This window comes from Manis javanica, chromosome 7 (assembly GCF_040802235.1).
Source record: "Manis javanica isolate MJ-LG chromosome 7, MJ_LKY, whole genome shotgun sequence".
In the NCBI taxonomy this organism is placed as follows: Eukaryota; Metazoa; Chordata; class Mammalia; order Pholidota; family Manidae; genus Manis; species Manis javanica.
This window is the reverse complement of record NC_133162.1, coordinates 118,218,998-118,246,309: the sequence shown is the minus strand read 5'-3', so window position 1 is coordinate 118,246,309 and position 27,312 is coordinate 118,218,998. Positions and strand designations below refer to the sequence as shown.

At 42.0% G+C, this 27,312-nt stretch overlaps 1 protein-coding gene across 3 annotated transcripts in view; it reads right to left on the bottom strand.

Moving 5' to 3' along the window:
- The window catches only part of LYPD6B (LY6/PLAUR domain containing 6B), a 172,801-nt gene extending 154,798 nt beyond the window's left edge, over positions 1-18,003 (bottom strand). The window contains exon 1 of one of the 3 annotated variants that reach the window (XM_036995878.2): positions 17,889-18,003. The gene's annotated coding sequence lies outside the window, so the exon portion shown is untranslated. The remainder of the gene's footprint in view (positions 1-17,888) is intronic. The other 2 variants (XM_017673548.3, XM_073241415.1) reach the window with 2 other exon arrangements.
- Positions 18,004-27,312: the final 9,309 nt, after the last annotated feature.

The following is a 27,312-nucleotide window of genomic DNA, read 5'->3' as shown; positions in this document are numbered from 1 at the left end:
CTCGAACAGCTCGCAGGAGAGGACACAGGCTGCTCCCTCTGGGAGGCGGGGCCGGGAACTGCCATTGCTGGTGCGGGACCTCCTCTGAGATGGCCCAAGGGAGGCATCGGAATTCGGTATGAAACCACATATTTAGTCCAAACCTGCATTCTGCAGTATGGAAACCATGGTTCAGGGGGGTAAGGTGAATTGTCAAAGGTCACGGCCTGAAGGCAGAAGGAACCTGAGTTCCTAATAGCCAGGCCAACACTCTTCCCTCTACAGGGCACCAACCTCTTTTCCAGGATCAGCCCTCCACACCCTTACCTCTCTCTCCCCCTCCCTCCCTGATTAGCAAGTCCCAGGGCCACTACAGGGCTTAGACCTTAGAGGAAAAGGGTACTCAGTGAGGGTATGTCTTACTGATGTGTTTATCACACGCAATAGGGAAAGCTCTGCTCTGAACATCGATCCATGTCCTCACCCCACCCGGACCGACCTGTAACATGTGATCATCAGAGGCTTTTCAGTGACCTAGAGCTTCTTCAGGATCCCCTCCCCAGCCCCTTTGCTTTTCTGATGCATTCTTACAGCGCCAAATCAAAGGACTGCCAGCAATGCCATGATTCTTCATTTTCTGGGGTTTGTCCCTACACAGTATTTGTGTTAGGTCTTAAAATGCTGTTTGCTCTACTTTTTAATTTCATTTAGAAGCCTGCAAGAAGAGAAGCCAACATTAAATCATAGGGACTGGAGGGGACTTAACAAACTGCTTACGAGGCACAAATAGAGTGGTTAGTTTCCTATTTCCCTTCTGATTGAACTGGCTGCTGTATCATATGCAGTAAACAGTGTGAACCAGAAACCAGTTCTGCATTCTTATCTCACCTCTTCACATAATCAAAAGAAAGAAATACATTGTAATAAAAAAGAAAAAAGGAAACTTCATATTTGTTTAAAAGTTAATTAAACTTGAAAGGTTTGTGGGGACAATTCATTTTCTTTTGTAGCCTAAGACTGTAAGGCTTGCATTCCATTTTACCAGTGGAATGATAAAAAGTAACCTGATGTTATTTTAATTGTAATAATAAATAATACATAATAAAGCTAGAATAAAAGGTTTCTTTTTAAATAGCAAAGTAAAAATGGAAATGCATGTACCATACAATTCTGAAGTGACTTATGAAGTAAAAACTGTAAACTTCTCTAAGGTGTGTCCTATTTAATTACTTTCGTCAATACCACTTTTACTCTTTTCTAGAAAGATGACTTTACACTAAGCACACAGGTATGACTTTATAGGCATCTTAGTTAATCCTCTGAATTGACAAGATTATAATGGATGGCGTATGCTCTTCACAAAGAAAGTTAAATGAACAATAAATCAGAAGAGAAAGCCTTCCACTCGCTTCTGGGTAACTCAGATTTGGAGTCGGATAATGTCCCCATAGTTGTCAGTTCCATGTCATTAGCTCCTATCAGAAGGATAATGCTGAGAAGTCTTTGCAGGTGAGGGAAAGCAAGAATCCTAGATGAATCACACTGGAGATGAGCATGGGGGCTGGTGTTACCCAACCAAAAACAACAAATGGAGCCAGTAAGTGGGCCAAACAGGGACTGCTTCCCTCTCAAAGACACTGTGTATGTCAGAGAGAGGAAAAAAAAGAGAAAAATTGAAGAGAAAGAAAAGTTGCTGATAAGAGAGAATAGGAATTGTTGAATAAGACAAGACATGCCTCCTACTGAAAAATGTGGGGTTGGATAAAAGGATTTCCAAGCCTCCAGCTCTAGAATACTGTGATTCTATGGGGGTAAAAGTGAATGTTCCATCAGCAAATGAGACCCAAAAACTCCAAGGGGGAAGCCCACATCCGTCACCTGTTTCCTTCTGACCGGTTACCCTTTGATGGGAACCACTTGCCAGGATATTGAGCTTCCTGTTTCCTTTCTGCCCCAGATGATTTCTCTGTGAGCACCCTGAGGACATGGCCCGTGTGTAATTCATCTTTGTGATCCCAGGATGGTGCCTGAAACATACAGTGGGCAACCAAAAATGTGGAAAAGGAGGAGAGAAAAACTAGTAGGGGAGATTTAAGTTTTATTTTTTAAGTAATGATTGCTTATATCCCAGAAAGCAATTATCAAATACCTTGGTACCTAGATGTTACATGAATAGATTCCTCAATTAAAATACTTTTCTACTAACTATGAGGCTAAGTCTTCAAATGCACAAGGCACAGGGAATTCTTATTATTTGTTCCTTCCCAAGGAGGAGACAGTCTGCAATTCCTGCTCCAGTTTTCAGATTCTTAGAGCATAAACCCAGTCATCAAAAAACAAAACAAAACAAAAAATAGCATAAATAATATTGGCCATCTGCTTAATCAGGAACATCAGACAGGAACAAGACCAGGATGTGTGCTCTTCCCAGTTCAATTCAACATTGCACTGTTGCTTCTAGCTAAGGTAATTGGGCAAGAAAAAGAAAGAAAAGCATCCATATTGGAAAGAAAGAAGTAAAACTATCTCCACTTACAGATGACATTATCTCATGTATAGAAAATCTCAATTAATTCACTAAAACACTATTAGAGCTAATCAGTGAATTCCACAAGGTTTTAGGATATATGATCAAAACATAAGAATTAATTGCATTTCTAGGCACTACCAACAGACAGTCCAAAAATGAAATTAAGGCAATTTTATTTACACAGCACAAGAATAAAAGGTTCAATAATAAATTTAAGAGAAGAAGTGTAAGACTTGAATGCTGACAATTACCAAACATCACTAAAAGAAATGAAAGACATAAAGAACTGAAAAAATATCCCATGTTCATGATTGGAAGACTTAACATTGTTAAGTGGCAATAATCCTCAAGTTGATCTACAGATTCAATGCAATCCCTATCAAAATCCCAGCTGGCTTTTTTGCATAAATTAGCAAACTAACCTTAAAATTCATATGGAAATATAAAGGAGCCAGAATAGCCAAAACAATCCTGAAAAAGAAGAATAAAGTCAGAAGACCTATACTTCCCAGGTTCAAAACTACTACAAAACAACAATAATCAAGATTATGTGGTCCTGGCATAAGAACAGACATATAGAGCAATGGAATAGAATGGAGCAAACAGAAGTAAACTATGTCAACTGATTTATGCTCAATTAATTTTTGAAAAGGTTGCTGTGATGATCAATGGGGAAAGAATTCTGTTTTCAACAAGTGGTGCTGGGACAATTGGATAGCTACATGCTAACGAATATATCTGGATCCTTAATTCACACCACATACAAAAATAAACTCAAAATCATGAAATATCTAAATGAAAGAACTAAAACTATGTAACTCTTAGAAGAAAACATAGATGTAAACCTCGGTGACTCTGGATCAGACAATGGCTTCTTAGACATGAGCCTAAGTGAAAAGTAAAAAAAAAAGTTAAGTAGGATGTCATCAAAATTAAAACTTTTGTGTTTCAAAGGGTACTATCATGTGAGTAAAAACCTACAGAATAAGAGGAAATATTTGCAAATCATATAGCTGACAAGGGTCTAGTACCCAAAATACACAAAGAACTCCAACAACTCTACGATAAAAAGACAACCCAATAAAAAATCTGCAAAGGATCTTAATAGCTCTTTCTTCCAAGACACACAAATAGCTAATAAGCACATGAAATATGCTCAACATCATTAGTTATTATATTTCAACATCATTAGTTATTAGGAAAATGCAAACCAAAACCACAAACAGATACCACTTCACACATACTAGGATAGTCATGAGGAAAACATGGACAATAAAAACATTGGTGAAGATGTGGAAAACTGGAACCCTCACACGCTGCTGGTATGAATGTAAAATGGCACAGTGGCTTAGAAAACAGTTTGGCTGTTCTGCAAAAATTTAAACATAGAATAACCATATGATCCAGCAATTCCACTCCCAGGCATATACCTAAGAGAACTGAAAACATATGTCTGCACAAAAACTCATTCATGAGTGCTGATACAAGCATTATTCGTAACAGTCAAAAATTGGAAATCACCCAAATCTCTATCAAGATGAGTGTATAAACAGAATGTGGTATATCCATACAACAGAATATTTTTCAGCCATAAAAAGGAATGAAGCACCAGTTTATGCTCTAACCTTGAAATCATTATGAACCTTCAATCTGACATTAAGGAAAAGAAGCTAGACACAAAAGGCCACATAACTGAATAATTCCATTTGCATGAAATGTCCAGAACAGGCAAGTCCAGAGACATAAATCCATATAAATATAAATATATCAACATAATATAATGTATATTATAAAATTTTTTATCATAAAAATATAAAAATAAACTCATAGAGATAAAAATTAGTGGTTTCCAGGGGGGAATAGGGAGTGACTACTAATGAAAATGAGATTTCTTTGTGGAGTCATGAGAAATGTGCTGTCATTAGACACCCAGCTCTGCCTGTATACTAAAAGCCAATGAATTATATGCTTTGAAACAGTGACTTTTATGGCATGTGTGTCTATCTCAATTTAAAAACAACAATAATGGTGAGATACCTGCACATACTGCTGTTGAAAATGTTCACTGGTAGAACTTCTTCGAAGAGAGTTTTGGAAATGGGTATCAAACTTGACTCCATAATTTAAATTCTAATAATTTACCTCCCATACATAATTATAAATGTCACAACTTTAGCTATAAAGATTATGTGCACTGCTGTTTATAATATCAAAATATGGGAAATGTCCTAAAGGCACAACAGAGATTTTGCTAGACACATTTGGTATATTCATTCAATGGAAAATGAGTCAGTTATTAAAATAACGCTTATACCTTTGAGAAAAAGGACGATATAAAATACAATATTCAATATGATCATATTTTTGTTTTTTAAACTATGTATGTATATATATATATCTGGGCCTCTGCACTACAGAAATAATAGACCTAGGCTGTCTAACACTGAGGCTGCTAACCACATGTGGGTATTTAAATTTAAATTAATGAGAATACAAATTAAAAATTCAGTTCCTCAGTGACACTCGCCACATTTTCAAATGTTTAATAAACACATGAGGACAGTGGCTACTGTACTGGACAGCACAGAATATTTGTATCATCACAGAAAGATCTACTGAAATTAGCTGATACAGAAGAATATATACTAAGTAGGCTTGTAGGTGCTTTTAGTTTTCTTCTCTTTGTTTATTATCCATGTTTTCTATAACAAATACAAATGTTTATAATGAAAGAGTATTTTTATTTTTTTTGGAAGATGCAAAGTAAGCTGGGGAGAAGGGATCTGGAAAAATACCCCCTGGGCACAGACATCTGCAGGCCCACTGCAGGCTGAGTGAGTCCCTTTTCTCTCAGCAGCTTAGGGAAGGTGGTCACAGCCTCCCATGCAGAGAAAACCCCTCTGCCCCGCAAGCTGGGTGTGGGGAGGAGATGGGAGCAGCCTGAGGCAAGAACACCACAGACGCCCACTGTTCTTACCTGAAGTTCAGCAGTTTTTCAAGAACAAAAGCTTCTCCAATTTTGTATACCTCTGAAGATTGCCAGAGTGATAAAATGGCTGTTTCTGTTCACTTTGTCCAGATTTATAGTTGCTATCTGGAGGAGAGGATTTGCAACCTCTGCATTTGGCCAGAGCCAGAAGTCCTGCTTCCTAATATAGATTGTAAAAAACAATAATCCTACCACTGGAGGAGGCTTGGGGAAGAGGCACTCTCAAACTTTAGGTGATAAAATAGATCAGCTTTTGCTTTCTGGAGGCAACATGGATATATATACCTATTGCCTGAAAATTATAACAGCCCTTTACTCAATTATGTCACTTCTAGAAACTCAAAGGAAATAATCATGGATGCACTCAGAGATTCAGCCATAAGAATGTACATGACAGAGCTGTTTAAAATACCAAAAAGCTGTGCTCAAGCTAAAAGTAAAAGATATTCTCATGATGAAATGGTATACCATCCCTTAAAAAAATAATGCTGTGCAGATATATTTAATGGCATAGAAATGTTTATAAAAGTTTTAAAAGAATTTTAATACAGTTTAAAAGGTATCATCATTTTTGTAAAAACTGTGTATGTGTCTATGCATATATGCTTAGATGAAAATTAGAATGATTAAAACATAAACAGTAACTATTTCTATGTGGTGGGAAAATACCTGATGAGGAAGTAATCTATTATTTTCCACATTTTCTATAATGAACATGTATCACCACGGTAATAGGAAAAAATAAGTTGCTGTTTTTAATAAAATAAAACCATATGACTTAAGACAGGAAATCTTTGTACTTAAAACATGAAATAAAATTATCACTATGAGTATTTTTACATTTAGCGCTCAGCTTCCTGACTGCCAAGGCAAGAAGAAAAATATAAAGAATTCTCTCAATCTTAACTGTTTGGTTTATCAGTGCTTCTCAAGAGCTAAACTACCATCCTGGCACTAGATTCTATGAGAAATGTAAGATGTATGTTTCTCCATGACACTAATAACTACCCGGTAGTGTGGTACAGCAAGGATTGCTCACAGCCCTCATCTTTGTTCCAGCTCTTCTTGTCATTGTTTAAAAACCTAGCTAAGGGACAAATAATATACACAGAGTGCCTACATTTTCATAATGACCTCCATCCCTATTTTCTACCATACCAAAATAGATCCAAATGAATGAGTTATTTTCAGTAAGGCATCAATAATGTAGTATCTGGCCTTTGTGAAATATTTTGATGGCATCACTGCTTCATTATGAACAAGAATACTCAGAAGATTGTCTCATAGATGAAGTGGATCTTGAAAAATGGTAGACACAGCATACTTTGAGAATGTATGTTTCTTAATAATACATCTGTTGAGCCCTCTGAGAAGAGAAAGTAGAAGGAAGTTAGGTCAGTGGCTGCGGTTGTTTACTCTAACCCTGATGGAACTCCCAGAGGCTCTACTAAACCCATCGGGCCTTGGCCCCTGGCAGGCTGAACCTGCTATGACAAGAAATCACATCAGAATAATGCACAGACTACACCTATTGAGGTCAGAGTCTCTGAAGGCTCCCACATGGGAGGTGAGATGAAGGAATTTGAGCCTGTTACTTCCTGTGGATGTTTATCTTTGTTATAAACTGTTTGAATTGGATTTCCCTCTATATCTCACCTATAGTTTCTCTCAGATCCTGTGAACCCAGCTCACTCCTAGAACGAGCAGAGATTACACAGAATTTGAGAAACTACTAAAATAGCTTTCTTCTTCCAAATCCTCCTATCCTCCTACCCTCACTCTCTAATCCATACGTCTGATGTTTACCTTCAAGGCCCAAATCAAGTCTTCCCTAATCACCTATGTGACTGTTGTCTCATCTGTGACCTTTCACTACTTGAGAACTCACTGACACCCAATTTGCATGTCATGTGTCCCCAAACAGGCTATAAGCTTTAAGCTACTGGACATCAATCCCAGCACCTGCCACAGTGTTTTGTGCATGGGTATACTAAGGTGACAAGTTCATCTAACTTACCCAGTTCATCTATGCCCCAAAGTAAATACATGGCTATCAAGTCCCGTATTGGTAAATGAATAATAGGTAAGGTTGGTAGCACAACTGTTAGCAAAGTAACGGGGCTCAACAGCCAACGCTTCTTCCCTGTGTGTATATTTTCTAAGGTTAGTTCAACAAATTAGTGTTGTTGTACTAATCACCATGGAGAAAAAAATGAAATAGTCTTCTTGACATCTAAGGAGTTCATAGTCTTCTTGGAAAATAAAGACACATATAAAGCTAATTAGGATAACATGTTATTAATATGAAAAAAGTGGGAGAAGACATGAAAATTACAAAGAGAAGCCATCAGCAATGTTCCTCAAGAGATGGCTGGAGAAGGGATGGCAAGTGGTACGTCCCACTGAGTTTGGGTCACATGACCAGAAATGGCATCTAGAAAAAGACAAAGAACCCTTCCTCTCCTCTGAGCTGATCCGCCTAGCTGCGCAAGGCCGGCCTCTGACCCGGGCCACTCATTTGCAGAGCACATCACACAGTGAAGCCCATCTCGTGCACGACACTGACCAGGCCAGTGGGGAAGCTGACACAGCTCAAGGGACAAGCATTCTATCAGGCACAAGAAAACTCCGAGGTGTCAGGAGAGCTGTCTTCAAACCTTGAAAGTTACCTGTCCATGTCAAGTGTCAATATTTCTTCTGAAGAAGATGGGCTGGATAAGAACTTTCCATACTATAAAAAACCACAAATGGTGGGTCAAGAAGCCAATTCAGAGGTACAAAACTTATATATAAAATGCTTGTAATGAGAGTGTGGGTGCGTATGTGCATGCATGTACAAACAGATTTCTTTAAAAAAAATAGTTTGCAAGGCTATGAATTAGACAAATTATTTGGTAAATTATAGGACATATTTCAATTCAATAAAAGGAAAACACCTCTGAGAAGTAAAACTATCTCTCAATGGGGTTTATTATTTTGAATGTCAGAGTTTCCAGCCCCTGAAAGATTTCAAGCAGCACCAAAGCCAGAGATTCTCATGGAATATTCATGTAAGTAGTGGAAAGTTAAATGAGAAGAACTCCAAGTTTCCTCTCCATTCTATGAGACTATCAGTCTAGATCACAGGCAATTAACTACCAGTGAAGACATAATTAGAAGGGAAACAATTCCATAAAGTCACAAGGATGAATGTATACAGGCTGAAATTTCATTTGGTCGTTTATCCTGGAATAGCACCTCTATGAAAGGAAAAACTGTAAATTATACTTAAACCAGGGGTACTCAACCGACATGTAGATGAGAGACACCTGGGAAGCTTTAAAAGCTACCCTTGCCTGGATGACAACATACATCAATTAAGACAATGGGGCCCAAGATTTGTATTTTGTTTAAAGTTCCCCAGGTTAGAGTTGAGAACTATTGATTTATAGGCATAAAGTGTATAAATGACATTTTATAAAGCACAAAAGAAAGGAAAAAGGCACCAGGATTTACATGAAAATCAAAAAAAGAGCTAGAAAACATCAAATGAAGACTTCTGATTTCTGCTCAGGGTGCAGAGAGCTGAAAAGAGCATCAGTCCCATGCTTATGACAAATAAGAAGTAAGATAAACTGCAAGTTCATAACTTTCTTGAATCTTAGGCAACTGAAGTCACAGGGGAACAAACTAGCCCCAAATCTAAGTAGAGCCAGGCACCTACAGGAAGAGATAAGACATAAGCACTTGTTTATCTGAGTCAGATGCACCTAGACACTGTCTAACAAGAATCAAACAAGTAACAACAGAATGCTGCTGGGTTTGTTGAAAGAGCATGGAGACAGGCAACTCTGAAGCATAATGCAAAAGGCTTACACTGAAACAGACACTAAGAAAAGTACTTCAGCAAACCAGCCCCAACTCAAAATTCAAGATACCTCAGAGGAATGTGAAGTCAGTGGTGTACTGAGGATAACCTACCAACAAACCTCAAACCCAGTTTAACTCCTATCTATAGTGATCAAACCCCCACACTAAAACCCTAGCAGAAACGGAAATTTGCTCCCATTTCCAAGCATAAAAATGGTTTATCTCATTCTCTAATGTCCTACACAAGATGTCCAGTTTGCACCAAAATATCATAGAATATACAAAAAGGAAAAAATAATACTGCTAAGAGACATGGCAATGAATAGAACCAGAGTCCAATATGACACAGACGTTGGAGCTATCAGATACAAAATTTTAAATAACCACAATTAATTGTAAAAGACCCTAACAGAAAAGGTGGACAATATGAAAGGTCAAATGTATCATTTTAACAGAGAGATAAAAACTGTAAGAAAGAATCAAATGGAAAAGTTTGATAGGTTAAACACAGTAACAAAAATTAAATCTGCTTTCAACATTCTTCAGTAGATTTTTACACAGCCAAGGAAAGAATCATGAAACTTGAAAACAGGTCAACAGAAATTACCCAAACTAAAACAAGAAGAAACAAAAAGAATGAAACAAAACAAACGCCAACAGCTGTGGAACAATACAAAAAATTCCAACCTAAGTATAATCAAAATCTCAGAAGGAGAAAAAAAGACAATAGGACAGAAGAAATATTTGAAGAAATAACTGTTTAGAATTTTCTAAAATTATCGACAGATCCCAAACCACAGATCCAAGAAGGTCAAGAACACCAAGCATAAATACCAAGCATGTGCAAGCATGTGCGTTCCTGTGCATGCATGCGCCCACACATACACATGCAGGAGTATCATACTATACAGTTAAAAACCAAAGACAAAAAGGAAATTTTGAATGCAGTGGGAGAAAAATGAAACATCAAATACAAAGAAACGAAGATAAAAACTTTAGAAGACATCTTTTCAGAGACATGCAAGTAAAAAAGACAATGAAGCAATATCTTTAAAGTGCTGAAAGAAAAAATGTCAGCCAAGACTTCTACACCCAGTAAAAGTATCTTTCAGAAATGAAGAAGAAATAAGAACTGTCACAGACAAACAAAAACAGAGAATTCATTTCCAGAAGACTTAACACTACAAGAAATGCTAGTGCAATTTGGGCAGAAGGAATATGATGCCAGAAACATGGATCTACACAAAGAATCAAGAGTTGTGGAATTGGAATAAGCTGAATACAATTTATCTTTTCTTATTCTGAATTGTTATAAAAGAAACTTAATGTTTAAAACAGGAGTCAGCAACTACAGTCTGCAAGCCAAATCAAGCCCATAGTCTGACCCATTTTAGTATGACCTATGAACTGGAAATGGATCTTGTAGTTTTTAAGTGTTGTTTAAAAAAAGAAAAAGAATATGCAGCAGAGACTATATATGGCCTTAAAGACTAAAATATTTACTTTCTGGCCCTTTACAGAAAGTTTGCTGACCCTTGGTATAAAGCAAAAATAGCAATGTTTTGTTTATAGCATATGTAAAAGATGATAACAGCACAAAAGATGTTAGAGAAGGAATGGGAATATACTGCTATAAGGTCCACAGAGTACATAAGAAACAGTATAGTGTTATTTGAAAATAGACTGATTAAATATTTTCTTTATATGTATACACACACATACATATCTTTATAATGATCTATATATGTAAATATGTAGATATTCATTTAATATGTAGATATAAATAAGCTCTCTAGGGCAATCACTAAAAAAAAAAAAAATAAAGAAGCATAAGAAGTCCATAGTGGAGATAGAAGGGAATCAAAGAATGTTCAAAAAAGAAGAGATGGAACAAACAGAAACCAGTTAGTAAGATGGTAGATTTTAATTAAGCTATATTAATACACAGTAACTGAATGGTCTAACACACCAATTAAAAGACAGTTATTGTCAGACTGGTTAAAAAAGTAAGACCCAACTATCTGAGGTCACAAGAAGCCTGCCTTAACTATACAGACATAGATAGGGTAAAGTAAAAGGCCAAAAAAAGATAGACAATGCAAATTAACCAGAAGAAAGCTGAAGTAGCTATATTATTAACACCCAAAGTAAACCTAAAACAAGGAGTATTAACAAGGATAAAGAGGACTATTATATAACAATAAAAGGATCATTTCCCCAAAAGAACAACAATCCTAAGTGTGTATGCACTTAAGAACAGATGACTAAAATCCACACAGCAAAAAGTGACAGAAATGAAAGGAAGGAGAAATAGAAAAATCCACAATTGTAGCTGGAGACTCTAACATGCCTCTTTGTTATTAATAAAACAAGTAGACATAAAATCAACAAGGATACAGAAGACCTAAACAACATTATCAAGGAACTTCACCTAATACTTCCAGAAAATTCTACCCAACCATAGCAGAATAGATATGCTTTTCAAGTGAACACTGAACATTCATCAAAATAGACCATATTTTGAAGACACAATTAAATTTCCAATATCAGGAATGAAAGGGGAACATCACTACAGATTCCACAGACATTTAATGGATAATATGAGAACACCACAAACAATTCTATATCCATAAATTTGACAATTTAGTTGAAATAGAACAATTCCTTGAAAGATAAAAACTACCAAAACTTATCAAGAAGAAATAGGTAAACTGAACTGTCCTATATCTAATAAGAAATTAAATTTACAGTGAAAAACCTTCTATCAAAGAAAACGCTAGGCCCAGATGGTTTCATCTAATAAATTCTACCAAACAATGAAGGAAGAAATAATGTTAATCCTACACAGTCTCTTACAAAAATACAACACAACCAAGTGAAGTTTATCCCAGGAATGTAAGGCTAGTTCAACATTTGAAAATCAATCAATAAAATTTGCCATATTAAATATGAAGAAAAATCACATGGTCCTGCCTATAGATGGAGTAAACGCATTCAATAAAATTCAAAATCTATCCACAGTAAAAACTCTCAGTAAGCTTGGAATACAAGGGAAATTCCTTAACTTCATAGGACATCTACAAAAAACCTTAGCTAACATAATACTTAATAGTGAAAGATCACTTTCCTCCTATATTAGGAAACAAGGCAAAGGTGTTCTCTCTCACCATTTCTATTCAACACTGCACTAGAATTCTTAGTGCAGTAGGCAAGAAAAAAAAGGCATTCAGATTGGAAACGAAGAAATAAAACTTTTATTCATAGTTGACATGATTGTCTTTGTAGAAAGTAACAAAAAATCTACAATAAACCTCCTGGAGCAAATAAGTGGCTTCAGCCAGCTAACAGAATACAATATCAATATACAAAAATCAGTTGCATTTCAATGTACTAGCAACAATAGAAACCCCCAAAATAAGATACTTAAGTATAAATATAACAAAACATGTACAAGGTCTATATCTAGAGAACTACAGACTACAGAATGCTGACAGAAAAATCAAAGAAGACTTAAATAAATGGAGAACTAAGATACATTATGTTCATGGACTGGAAGACTCAATCTTGTAAAGATGTCAATTCTTCCTAAAATGATTTGATAGATTCAATGTAACCCCACTCAAAATCCCAGCAGGATTTTTTGTAGATATTAACAAGCTGATTCTACAATTCATATGGAAAAGCAAAGGAACTGAAAGAGCCATAACAATTTTGAAAAACAATGAAGTTAGAGGATTTATACTATCTGCTTTTAAAACTTATAAAGTTATAGTAATCAAGACAGTGTAGTGTTGGCACAAAGTGGGCAAAGAGATCAGTGGAACAGAACTGAGAATCTAGAAATAAACCCCTACATTTAAGGCAAATTGATTTTTGACAAAAATGTCAAGACAATACAGTAGGGCAAGGCAGTCTTTTCAACAAATGGTGCTGGAACAACTGGACTGCCAATAAAGAAAAAAAAAACCTTGACTCATACTTTACACCTCATAAAAAATTAATCCAAATGGATCATAGACCTAAGCAGAAAAACATAAAACTATGACACTTCTAGAAGAAAACAGAAAATTTTCAAGACGTTTGGTTAGACAAAGTAGTCTTAATCTAACAACAAAATTTGGTTCACAAAAACAATTGATAAATTGGTTTGTTTATCAAAGTTAAAAAATTTTGCCCAGAGAAAGACACTGTTATGGGAATAAAAAATAAGGCACAGCCTGGGAGAAACTATTTGCAAATCACATTTCTGACGAAGAAGTTATATCCAGATGAAGTAAAGAACCCTCAAAACTCAACAATAAGAAAACAACCCAATAAAAATAGGTAGTAAAAATTACCTCTGCATAAGACTTCTATATTATGAATTTTTATTTAAATTTGTATTTTTTTCAAATCCACTATGGATCCAAACATAACTTCTCACCAATTTTCACTTGTATAATATTATTTAACCCAAGAATTAGGATTTTGATCTGTTAACCTTTCACCCACTTTATAGTGATCTAAAAAACTAGTAGTTTTCCTTGAACTCAGGAGATAAATATCATGTAAGTCCTTAGTATTTTTCCTATCAAAAAATGGGCTCTTTAATTACAAAAAAAAAAAACTTTCTGAAGCATCAGAACTTATTTTCTCACCTTCTAAATTATAAACCCTGACCATGAATCACCACATTTTTAATCACCATACTTCCTCCTTCCCCTGCTACCAAAACTAAACAATTCTCAAACACAATGATGAAAGAAATGACTCTTATTTTCCCTTTGCTCATATTCACTTATTTCTCATCACCTGGTACCATGTTTTACAAGTCATTGTAAACCATGTTTGGGAACAACGTGAGGTATAACAAAGAAACAAAGAGATTCTGCATGAAAGAAATGCTTTAAGATCAAGTTATTCAATATGTACCCTCTTTACTCAAGTGAACGGCTGTCTTTTTTTGCCCTATACCATACCTTGCTCAGGCCATTATTTCTCTGCTGCAAACCAGACAAAGAATAAACCTTGAAGATTTCCAGCACTATCCTCAGTTTGTTTCCAACAATTGCACTCTTCTCTTAACCTATTTTACTTTGTATTAAAGTACTTCTCATCACCTGACATAGGAGACAAAAGATAAATGAGTCTCCTTCCAGTAGATTGTCAGCCCATGAGAAGAGTTTGTCTTTCTCGTGTAGTCTTTTATCGCCAGTACCCAAAACAGTGTCTGACACATAGTAGGTGCTCAGTAAATATTTGTGGATCCTTGACTTCCCAAGGCACCTCGCCCTACCTCATTTCTCACATTCTTCCAGTGATCCTGCCCAGCCCATGGCAATACCTACGGCTCATGGAAGTAAGATATGCTGCCCTCCCTCTCCTTCCATTCTTCCAGGATTATTGACCAGATCTTTTTTACCAGTTTCTGTGCTAAGGAGATATCAAGGATGGAGGATCTGAGAGAAGCACCTTGATTGCCCAATCTAACTCCAAATTCTCACCAATGCCCACCATATCAAATGGAAAAAAAAGCAGCACACCTCATATCTGAAATGAAAACAGGCTAAATGCTTTAAAAGCAGTAGACAGTAGCGGTTGGTTTCTTACTAAACACAACTAGAGAGTATTTACCTGCTGGACTTAACATCAGGAGAATGTTTTCTAGTTTAGCTTCTACCACTAACTGCGTCTTCACCAAGCCCCAGCCTGTTAGTTTGAACACAGGTAACAATACTGAGATGCAGCCATGATTTAAGGTAAACAAGTGTTCTCAAGAGTAGGTATGGAAGGTGAGGGGAGGGACTGGGGAATGGGAGGCATAGCAGAACCACCTGGGAGGCTTTTTCAAATAACCCCTTGCTACATTCCTCCGCCCCTACAGAGTTAACCACCATACAGCAAGCCCACTGTTGCTATTGTCAATAGGAGACGAAAAACTGAAAAACTTTCCAGTAAATTCTTTGAGGAAGGAGACCACGATTAACTCTTCTTAGTGATACCCAGGGGGCTGCTCCTGCCTCTAGCTGGGGCTCCAGCCTCTGCCCCTTTCTACCCTCACCACACCCTACACTTCTATTGTCCTGGACTCTCCTGATTGCCATACAGGCCATGCCTTTCATCATCTGTCACCACCTGCGGGAGACACGGTTGACTGCCTACCTAACAGCCGGAGAGGCAGTCTCACTTTCTCCCAAGCTAGCAGAACTCCACTTTTCTTCTGAAATAGGGCATCAACGAGTCCCTCCCCCAGCTCCAGAAGACTGCTTGGACAAAACAATCATAGCCCACTCTCTTCTCCTTTGCCAGTAACTGGCTTAGGATGGGCGTGAGCTCATTCTGGCCAATGGCACAGGGCCGAGAAATTTTGCCCTTTGGTATCTAGAAAAACACAGAAGCAAGCCCTGTCCCTCCCTTTCTGCTTTGGATATTATCGTGGGAAGGCATAATGTAGCTGCAGTCACCCTGGAGCAGGGCAGAGAAAAGCCAGAAGAATCTGTGAGAAGCCAACCTAGAGCTGTGACCACTTTGAACACCTACCTCCAGACTTCTTAGGTGAGACAGTAACGGAACCGCAATAATGTCACAACTGAAAGCACCAAACAGATAGCCCATCACACGGCCTGGGACGTCTCTCCAACCTGAGAGTGACAGCCCTGCTCACCCCCAAGTAGAGCTCACTCGGAGTTCCCTTGGCAAGTCTTCACTGTATCCCAGAGATAAACAGCCCTAGGCACTGTTACCTGCACATCTGCCTTTCCAACTAGACTGCGTGCTTCTCAAGAGCATTTCCACCCTTGGCAGAGGCCCTGGCATATTTGGGGCATTTAAATATTAAATGAGTGAATGAATGAATGAAAAATAAAGCGAGAGGATGAACTTTAGGATGCCTTCCATGCCAGATTAAGAGTTGGTAACTGACAGAATGTGGCACCCAGGCTGCCTGCACGCTAATACAGACTTCCTTTAGGTGGTAGTGAGCAAAGGCAGAGAGAGTGCAAGGGATCTGTCCCATTTTTATTTTCCCACAATGCAGACTTCTCACTGTGAATGGCTCCTCCCAATCCCTAGCAGCTGGGGCGGGTCTATCACAGTAGCTGAACTACTCCCCCAGGCACTAGTGGTCCGTGAGTAAAGTACCCACTCCCTGTCCACCAAGATGGCCTGGCTCTGCTTTGGTCTAGTATATCAGTAAGATTTGCTATATGGGTAGAGAAGATGGAGGAAGACTGAGGCTCTCCCCACCCCACTCCACCTCTCTCTCTCTTTGAAGAAGCAGGTAAGCCTGAAGGTCCCAGTGCTATTTATCACTCCATACTAAGAACCAGTCAACACCAAGGGGAAAGAGCCAAGATACATATATAGGACAGAACAAGCCCTACAATCTTAAATGGGCCCCTGGATCAAGCTGTGCCTGAAGCTAAAACCCTCAGCTGTGTCATTTACGTGACCCAATCAGTTTCTATATTGCATAAGGCAATTTTCAAGTGGCCAAACCCAATACAAATAAAAGAATTCTGACAAATGCAGTCGGTAATGATGAGAGCAGGCTAACAACCCTTTCATCTGCAGGGCCTGGGGTGACACCTCTCAATCTTGTCCTCTAGGATGGTGTCAGGAAGTAAGAGCCTGGAGGAGGCCTAGCCATGAACAAGGCAGTGGTAAAAAAAAATGCCACCATCACCCCAGAATACACACACACCACCACCACCACCATTCCCTCCTAAAGCAGGTTAAGCTGAGCCACGTGCATCTACCTTCTGAGCAGAAATGTGCAGGGACCTTTGGGAGGCATAGTTACATTATAACACATAAGAAAAAAAATGAGAACTTTCAGCAAGCATGGCGCTTTGTACATTATGAACATCATACAACTTAGGGCTGGTGTCATATTGTAATACCCATTTTTACCTTTGAGGAATCGAGGATCAGCTAAGTTAAGAAACTTGTTCAAGGTCAAACACAGCTAGTAACTAGAATTTCAACACCACCCTTGACTTCTCCACTTTCTCACGCTGATGGCCAGGCCCTGGGAGATGGACAACCCCCTCCACCTCCACCACGCTGCGGGCACGCGGATCTTCAGCTGCAGCCTCCGGCCCCTGGAGCTTGGACAGCCTCGCACACTCAGCTTTCCAGAAGCCCCGGGTAACTAAGGCCAGTGTGGGTCGTTCATTCAACACGGACACCAAAAGTAAAGAGCCGGGCAGAGGGGGCAGCGGCCGGCGCAGGCCCTCGTGCGGCGCCGCAGAGGGCGAGGCGGGAGCTGGGCGCTCCGCTCCGCTGTGGCCCGAACCTCGGACCGGCTCCGCGCTCCCCCGGCAGTCCGGCCCCGGCCTCCCCGCTCCCCACCCGCGCCGCCGAAATAGTGCCTCTGAGAGACCCACGCAGCGCCCGCCCGTGCCCGCGACCCCCGCTCCGTCCGGGTCCAGTCGCTCCCCGCTGTTGGCCCCGGAGCGGCGCCGCGGCCCCCGCGCGCCTCGCTGCCCCGAGCGCCCGCCGCAGACGCAGGACCGGGGCGCGGGAACCGCCGCCGCCAGCCCGCCGCGCCCGCCCGCTCACCTGAGCCGCCCGCGCCCGCCGGGCCTCTCGGCGCGCCCGCCCGGCTCCCGGCCCCGGCTCCCAGCGCGCCCGCCGAGGGCCGGCGTCGGCCGCGGCCGCGCGGGGCGGGGCGGGGCGCGGCTCCTCCCCGCCGGAGCCACCTGGGGCGCCCGCGAGGGGGCGGGCCGGGCCCGGACAGGTGGGCCCCGCCTGCGGGCGGGCGCCCCGGGCTCCGGGCCCTGCGCCGGGCTGAAGGGCGGTCCGGCGGCCGCGCGCCAGGGGACAGCCGGGGCGGTTAGTGCCCGGGGGGCGGCGGGGGGCCGTCCGCTTCCAGGCTGGGCCGCTCTGGAAGTGGAACACAGAGCGTGTCGGCCGCACCTGGCCGAGCGCGGAGAGGGGAAGCCGACTCCTTTCTCTGCGAGAGGTAGACACGGAGAGCCGAGACCAGAGAACCGAGAGAATTGTGGCGAGGACACAGATGATGAGTTAGTTCAGAACTGGAAGAACTCAGAATGGCCTTTTCCGACCGTTCCTCTCTAGTTCATCCCCATCTCACCCACCCCTCAAATGATCCCCGCCCCTTTTTAGATAACGGCATTTAGCTATAAATAGGATCATTTCAGACAGTGATGCCCCCCTCCCCCACCCCCACCTGCTAGCCTATAAGCCCCAGAACGGGCAGGAACCTCACCTGGCCACTGTTGAATCACCAGACTTAAACCCAGGAGAGAGCAGGCTCATCAGTTAATACCTCAGGAGCCAAGGAGGTGTGGCGCAGACTTTCATGTCCAGCCTCCTGCTGGTCCCCCCAGGCCAGAGCTGTTCAGCCTGTCTCCCACTTTATCAGCAAAAGCCCAGAGTCAGGCTGCCTGGCTTCCAGGCCACCTGTCCTCTCTGCCTTCTTACCTCCCTTCCAGCTGCCTGCTGGTGGGAGGTCTACAAGCCCCGGGGTACTCCGTAAGCAGTCCAGCAAATCTTCTGAAGATGTCATGGGTGGGGGAACTCAGAAGTATACAGCTGTCCTGCAAGCCTTGCCCTGTGGAAACAGCCCAGAGTTTGCGTGACTGACCCAAGATCCCACAGCAGGACAGAGCTGAGCCTGGGGCACTCCAAGGGCTGGTGGGGCCTGTGGCAAGAAGCCTTGACAGGGCACAGAAGTGCAGAAAATGGGCATGGCTTTGATCCTCTACTGAGATTTCTAATCCATGTTCTTTCCAAACCTCTCAGAGGTCAAGTGTCACCTGAGCCACTTGCACTTACGGAGGCCCTGACAGCTTCAAAAACAAAGACATGTCAAAATAGAACACAAAGGGTGGCATATATTTTTAAGTGTTCCATTGAACAAATGAATGGCCTTCACACACACACACACACTCACACACAGATGTGCAATCCTGCCACTCATGTTAATTTCAAGACTCATTAAAGAAATCCATTCCATGTGTACCACAGAGAACGCTGTACAACTTGAGTTGCATGGAGAACATACCTACCTGGAACTATTTCAGCACACTGCTATGACTGTATATTAGACCCCAAGGGTCATAATTGGAGGCTGGCTGTTACATGAGGTCAGGGCCCAGTGGCACTCCACCCATTCCCCAACAATAGACGCAACACTCTCAAGGCCTGGACCCCCGCCTCCCTAATCAGTGAGGCCCCACGGGCGCGTGTTGAAGAGGCGGTGTTGCCTGGCTGGTGGCTCCACACTGGGCAAGGCCAGCCTGGGGAAAAGTTGCGGAGGAAGCCCCACCTAGGTGTGCCGTGCTCTAGCTACTCTCCCCCTTTGGTGGGTGGGGAGGCTAGAGTCCCGGGGTGGGGCCGCGGAGGGGCCTGCTTTGGGGACTGCCACTGGCCCCCGCAGGCGGGGATGAGCTCGGGATCCCCTCCGGTCTCACCCACGTGAAGTTCTCACTGCTTCTTGGGTGTTGCTTGCAGTCAGTGGAGCATGTGATCCTCTGTGATTTAGCACCCTCCTGCTCTGTGTGTGATCTTGGCTGGGCCAGTCTGGGTGACACCATCCAGACTGCCCTGGGAGTCCTCAGGCAAGCGCAGGCTCTGCCCTGGCGTTCGTGTTCTCCCTCTCTCCCTCTCCCTACTCCGCTTCCCTTTCCCTTTCTCTCTCTCTCTCTCCTCTCTCTTTGCTGAGCTTGCTGAGCAGCCCTGGGCATGTTCCTTAATTGTATATTTCTCCCACTTGGGAAATATGTGCACACATGAAATCAGACAAGAGCTCTGCTTAAAGTTCTCTGCTTGAAAGGGGTGTCTGAAATGTGAAGGTCTAAAACTGCTGTGAGGTGACATAAAACAATGCACACAAAGCATGTGAACACAGTGCCAGCATGAAGCATCTACTCCATAAATGGTGGTCTTACTATTTTTAATGTGGCTCAGACTGGCAGTGAAAGAGAGCCAGCTGATATGCAATAGACATTCAAGTGCTGAAAATGGAGATAAAAATCATTGATAGACTTCTTAAGAATCTAGAATGAATTAATCCTTGCAAATAACGGTGTGTGTTACTATTCTCCGCTGGTCCCTAGGGAGATGATATTTGAACTAGGAGAGCGTCAGTTTCTTCTCTCTGATAGTGTAATGGAAGATAAATTATCCAAAGAGGAGATAATCCAAACAATTTCTGAGCCTTGGGATCTATTGACCTTCCTAATTTTTCCTACCTTTACATAAGACTCAAGGTACACGTACATTAATGCAGTATATATCATTTTCTGAACACGTTTTTCAATTAAACAATGCATCTAAAGTACCCAGAGTAGTTCCTGGCGTGTAGTAGCTACTCAATTAGTTATTACAAATACAGGAGAGATGTAGAGAAATGGCCAGAAATACTAGTCAGAAAGAGATATAAATTCAGATAGGTAAATCTGATAACCCCTTTATCAGGTTTCCCAGAATTTTAAATTCATGGGCTCTGGAATCAGGCTGTTGAGTTGAAATTCAGCCACGAGTTCCAAGGTATTTTAATCATCTCTCTGTGTCCTAGTTTCCTCATCTGTAAAATGAAGATCATACTAATATCATAGGAAAGCTGGGACACATAAATAGATTATTCCCAATGAGCAACTACTTTGTGCCAAGCACAGTTCTAAATGCTTAGACTCTCTTTTGAGAGCTGACTCTTGGGTAGGAATTCTTAATCAAGGTCTGCAGATCCTGAAACTGAACTCAACATTGTGTCTGCATACATCCATAGCTGTCCTTAGATTTACAAAGAGGTTTGGATCTTAAGACTGGTTAGGAATCACTGCCTTCCAGACTTAGCCAAGGGTTTTACAGCTGGAAGACTTGTTGGAGATCATGCAGACCACTGTTCCCAGATGTCCCTGAGGAGGACGATCACCTGGGTTCCCTGCTCAAGTTGCAGATTATTGCTCTTGAGTCCTGATTCAGGAGAGCAGAGTGGATTTTGAATCTGCACTCCAGGTGCTCTTCACCTACAGGCAAGCCTGAGAAACGGCTCATCCAACCTTCTCATTTCTCAGGTGAGGACACAGGCCCAGGGAATAGGTTCTTTATGAAACAGCTTCCATCCCATATCTGCAGGGAGCCTCCCTCCCCTTTGAGTCCAGAACGAAGGAAGAGAAACGTTGCTCCCTCCACAACCCAGGTTCACAGGAAAAGCATTCTAAAAACAAAATCGGTCTTCTTTTAAGAGAAAAATAGAATATGCAGCCACCTCCGTATTAGCTCTTTAAATAAAGAAGCCTAGACTCTTCTTGCCAGGACTGCTGGTACCTCACTGGGCCCAGCCCTCTGCACTGCCCCCACCCCCATATCTAGCTTTACTATTTGAACAGCTGAGGCTATTCAGCTAACACTTTCAAGTGACATCCTACAAAAATGTAGATGTTGTATTTCTCTTCCTAAAACCACAGCTAATTAGACACTGAACAAGGGACTTCAGACTGATGCCATTTCATTGTGTGAGGCCCACAGTGGGAAATACTTCTCTCCTGGCAGATCTTGGAAAGAACTGAGTCTGAAGCAAGAACAGGACAGGCAGCAGCTGCAGCAAGAGTGGTTATCAAAGTTGTTTTGGGGACACCCAAAGACATCAACTTGAGAATTATCAGACACAATCCAGAATCTTTTCTTTTGGACCAGTGAAATGCTCTCCATGCTTAACAAGGGCAGCCAAGGATGCATGTGTTTTCTTCAGGGTTTTGACATTTACAATCACAGAGTCCTGAGTGTAGCAACAAATTGAAATAACCTTCCAAAGTGTGTGTGCTGGGCATACGGCTCATGTAGTACAGCAGCAAGCAAAATTCCCAAGGTGGCACACTGGAGCACTTCCATTTCCCTGAGAAGACTATAAAAAGACGCAGGTGGCCCCTTCAGGCCTGTGCCTGACCCTGAGGCTGGGCAGCAAATCAGCTTTTCCTTATTTACTCCTCAGTATTATTCTTGACACCCGCAGGGACTGTGGGTCACCATGAATTTGCTTGGCTGTCTATGACACACTGGCTGGGGATGTACTTGCCCTCTTTCACTTGGGTTTCAGAGCCAGCACTGGAGCATGGACGACAAACGTATGGGTCTGCTTACATAATTGCTAGCTACAAGAATGTGTTGTATTTCTAAACCCAGGAAAGAAGTTCTTGATTATTCCAAATTTACTTCTTTCTATTGAAGGCAACACAAATGTACTTATTATCTTTTTAATTTGCTAGGTCAATGAGGAACTGGAATACCAGTGTGAAGAAAATTCTTTGTGTAAAAGCAGAGTTCTGTTACCACTGACACACCAAGCAAAATCTTCCTCAGGACCTTTGCACTTTCTGTTCCCTCTGCTTGGAACGGTCTCCAGAACTTTGAATGGTTGCCTCCTTCAGTCATTCACAGAAGCCTTCCCTGACCACCTGGTTGAAAGTAGACCCAAGCCACTTGCTAGCACAGCACCCGTTTATTTTCTTCATAGCATTTGGATGTAGAATCACTTTAGAAAGTGTTCACCAGTTTATATTTGCCTCTAAGAAAACAGAGACTTGGACATGTCTTATTAACCACTTCTCTCCAGCTCTGAAAACAATGCTGAGTATAACATAAGTGCTCAAATATTTGTGGAAGAATGAATGAATGCTAACATTTTTGCAGAAAGCTTTGTGTTCATCATATGGAGATTTCAGCTGCTCCTGGATATTGCTTAGGTCTGGGAATAAGCTCTGTTCTGGGAACGCAGCCGGATTTTGCCTTAGTTTCTCTATGTTCCTTGGCAGCCATGTGACCCTGAGAAAATTCAGCATAATGATTAAGAATATGGACACTGGGGCCAGCTCCACCACTTCTTAGTTCTGCGATGGTGGGCAACTAACCGAACGCCTCCACACCTGTTTCTTCATCTGTATATGGGGACAATAACCGTACCCTCTCATCCATTCCTTGGGGGGAAATATAGTACCACTTTCATCCATTCCTTGTTAAAAGATTCCAGAATGCACATGAAGGACTAGCTATTATCATTAGCAGGCATGGTACTAAGCATTTTACTTCACAGAGAGGTTAGGTAAGTAGTTGGAGGCACTCAGTTAATATGGGGAGGAGTGAGAACCACCTGCTCCTGATCACCAGGTCCCTGGCACATGGCACACACACAACAAATGGCTGTGGCAAAACATTTCCACACAACTGATATCAAGCAATGCTTGACCTCTTAATGTGTCCATTGCCATCCTGGTGAGCGTGAGCAGCTTTGACCTGTGCAGCCAAGGGCTGGTGCAGCAGTGTGAACCCCTAGTACTGAGATGCCCTGGGCTGGGCTCTCTGGATGTGATGTGAGGGGAGTCATTGAGCCTCATTGGGTAGAACCAGATGATTCTCAATGTCTCTCTTAGCCTTTTCTACTCTTAGTATTGGTGAGTTACACTTTATTTCTTTCAAGAACTCCCCAGTTTATTGGCTCAATATTGTGAAGTGAAAACCATTTTAAAAGGCACTGTTTATTTAAAACAACTCATATGAGAGGTTGAGAATGGCAAAAATTGAGATGAGCCAGCAGAAGCCTGGAATAGAAGGAATAAGCTCTAGAACCAAAATAACTATGTGACCTCAGATAAGTGACTTCACCTCTTTGGATTTTGGTTTTCTTCTGGGTTTAAGGCCTGAACTGAGATGAGTATAAAACAGAGGCCTGAGCATAGTCATGTTTACAAGCAGCAGGCCCATGTACGGAGGACAGCCGGGGCCTGCCCTGTACATTGTACCCACCTCTGTAGTGCAGTGCCAGGAGAGTGGTCAGACGCCAGGCCCTTCCTATCAGAGGGAGCAGGCAGCTTGTTTCCAGAGGCTGGCAGAAGCTGAGTGTGCTTTTGTGTTCCAGCGTGACTAGGTGACTCCTTGAGCTTCTGGAATCTCACCTGGGGAAACTGATTAAGGTCCTATGAAGATGCTGCAGGGATGCTGGCTCTCAGCACCAGCTGTGATTTCTGAGGAGCTGAATGGACCTGAGTCATGACCCAGCATCCACACAGTGGTCACTGAGCACCTTGCATGAGCCCTCAGTGCAAACAGCCACCGGCACAGAGATGGGACGCTGCAGTTATTGGGAAGGTAGGGAGTGTTCTGTCCCCATGAAATAACCTAAGAGCAGCTTTTCCCCAAAAGAAAATGAGGTGGAGGAGTGGGGAAAAAGTTAGAACCTTAAATGGAGAGCTTCAGTGAGATTTGAACTCTCTGGATGGAATTGGATGATTCCCAGCATCTCCCCATCCACTTTTCTCCAGGTGAGGGCATCACTGGGGGCCAAAGAGGAAATTCCTTCCAAGTAAATTTTTGACAAGAACTGTTAAAAACAAGACCACAGGCTCCAAATGGAGTCACTTATGCTAAGCCCCATGTCGCCAAAACAAGACTTAATTACAGTTCTGGCTCTCCCAGTAATGGAATCTTGAACCAGTTAATTAGGAATTTCTTAATCAGCCCTAGTTAGGTAATCTCTCTGATACACCCTTGCCATCCCTTAAAGGGTTCTTGCCATAACCAATCCATTTTTTGTCTCTTTCATTTTTTTCCCACTCCCTTCTGCCTGTAAGTCTGTCATTCTGTGCAGCCCCTCAGAGCTCCTTTCTCTCTGCTAGAATGAATGCTGCCTGATTTGAATAAAGCCAATAAGATCTTCAAAATTTACTCATTTGAATTTGTTTTGTAACATAATAATCCCTTATATGTGAATGGCACTTTTATGAAATGCTTGCACACCATTTCTCACTGGATCCTCACAAAAAACTGTCAAGAGTAGAAGGCAATGAGCTAAAAGTTTCCTAATTCAGGTATGGAAATGAAGTAATTGAAACACCAAGCAGTTAAACCACTTGACCACAATCCCAGTCACTGGACAGGAAGTAGGGAGTCGGGTCCAGGTCCCAAGACCATCATAATGACTCAGTAGTTTCACTGCCCAATGGCCAGTGCTCCAGGAGCATTTTACTCTTGCATTCATGTCCCAGAGGGGACATGACAGGGCAGCAAGGATGCCTCAACTTGTGTTTAGGGTCTGTAGGTAGGCAGTTACATTGGCAGTGGCTGGAGGAGTTAGCACCCCGTGATGTAGACAAATCTGCTCTCAGCCTGTCCTTCCCAACCCTGCAGGAGCCCATCAGAAGCACCCACAGACAGGAGAGGCACAGGTTAAGGGAGCCTGTGGTAAAGTGGGGGGATCACAGGGGAGCCCCATTTGATCTGCTTCTGCCCCTTTCTGTAGTTGGACTTGCATATGCATGTGTGGTATGATTGGCATGTTTACTTTTTCTAAAACCTAAAGCACTAACATGAGATCCTATTAATCATTGTGACAGGGCTGGAGGTGAGGTAGGGGCCACCTATTATCAGCAGGACTCCCTAAGCAGCCTCCTCCAAGGCCTCACAAAGACGCGGAGATGAGGGAAACCCACCCGGTACCCCCGCAAACCTTCTATTAGAGCGGGTCAGATGGGGCAAGAGAACCCTGCTTTATTTTCAGCTTAAGAGGCTGAGGAATATAGGATATTTAAAAATGCAACCAGAGATAATTAATGTCCTAAAGAGAAAAAAAAAGTCAACATGGGTAAGTTCAATTGTTGGAACATAGCAACAGTGAGAAGAGATGTGTCTGCTCTTGCAAGCGTCTGCTCTGCACGGAAAAGATTCTGATCAGTGACCTCAGTGGCAGCCTTCCTTTAGGAGCCCCGAAATTCTGCAGCCAACCCCCCTGCTGTGAGGCATCCTCCTTCACTACTATTTCTGCGATTCTTTCCTAGAGGAATTTGATCGCTTAAAGTAACTCAAATAATAGTAAAGTCTCGGAATCCTATGGAAGGAGAAAACACAGAAAAGTTGCAAAGGTATACAATTCTGTATAAATTCTTTACAAAAGGAGTTTTGAGGCCGGTTGCTGGTTATCACCATACACACACACACACACAGTTACTAGCTGTCGAGAGCACACACCATAGGACTGGACCAGCTGGGTTTCAATCCTTGCTCCTTCTCTCAGTGGTGAGATGTTGGACAAGTTACTTAACCTCTCTGTGCCTGCTTCCTCCTCACTAAAGCAGAGATAATGGTGCCTAATTCATGGGATTATTAGAAAGATTAGGTGGATTAATACATGTAAAGCACTTCAAACAGTGTCTGGCACACAGCCAGAAGAGTCTCTCACATGAATTGACTGCTTATTGCGGCTTCCTGAGCACTATGGAGCTCCTGAGGTATTACATGTCACCTGGAACAAGTTTGCCAATGTCTCTGATTTCATGTACACATTCTGAAGGAATAAACTATTTTAAAATTAAAAGAAAAAAACTATTCCAGGAGAATCATTTGCAATCTGGTCATGCGCAGGGGTGAGAGTTTGGAAGACGTTAGACAGGGAAGGGTTCCCCAACAGAAACTGCTATTAATACTAGGGGAGCAAAGCAGGTTGAGAATTCCAGCCTTTACCATCCACAGCATTGCAAGTGCCTAGATTCACAGAGGTCATCTGCAAGTCTTTTATTATTTTGAGCCCAACTAACCCCACAGAAATTGATGTTTTCTTTGCAGATTGGATGAAAACCACCAAATGCCAATGGGAAAAAGGAAAAATACCATAGCTCAGGATGCCTTTTGTCAAGTGGGCCCACATTTTCATCTAATTGTGTCATGTGAGATGCCTTCTGCTTTTGTTCAATTTATTATGTACATAAGACAAATCCCAAGATGTAACCTGTTACAAATGCTAGAATTAAACCTGCCAATGCCCACATCACTGATACTTGCCTCTGCAGATGAGAGCTCCCACAGATGCTCCAGCTCTGTACTTCCAAAGCATTACCCAAGCACCATTCAGAACACTAAGGACCAGGAAACCTCGAGAAAGACTTGCAGGAATCCAGGGGAACAGTGGGTGTCAAGGCAGTCGTACTGCATTGCAGAGCTTCCGCGTCCTGGGACCTGTGGGGTTGCTGCC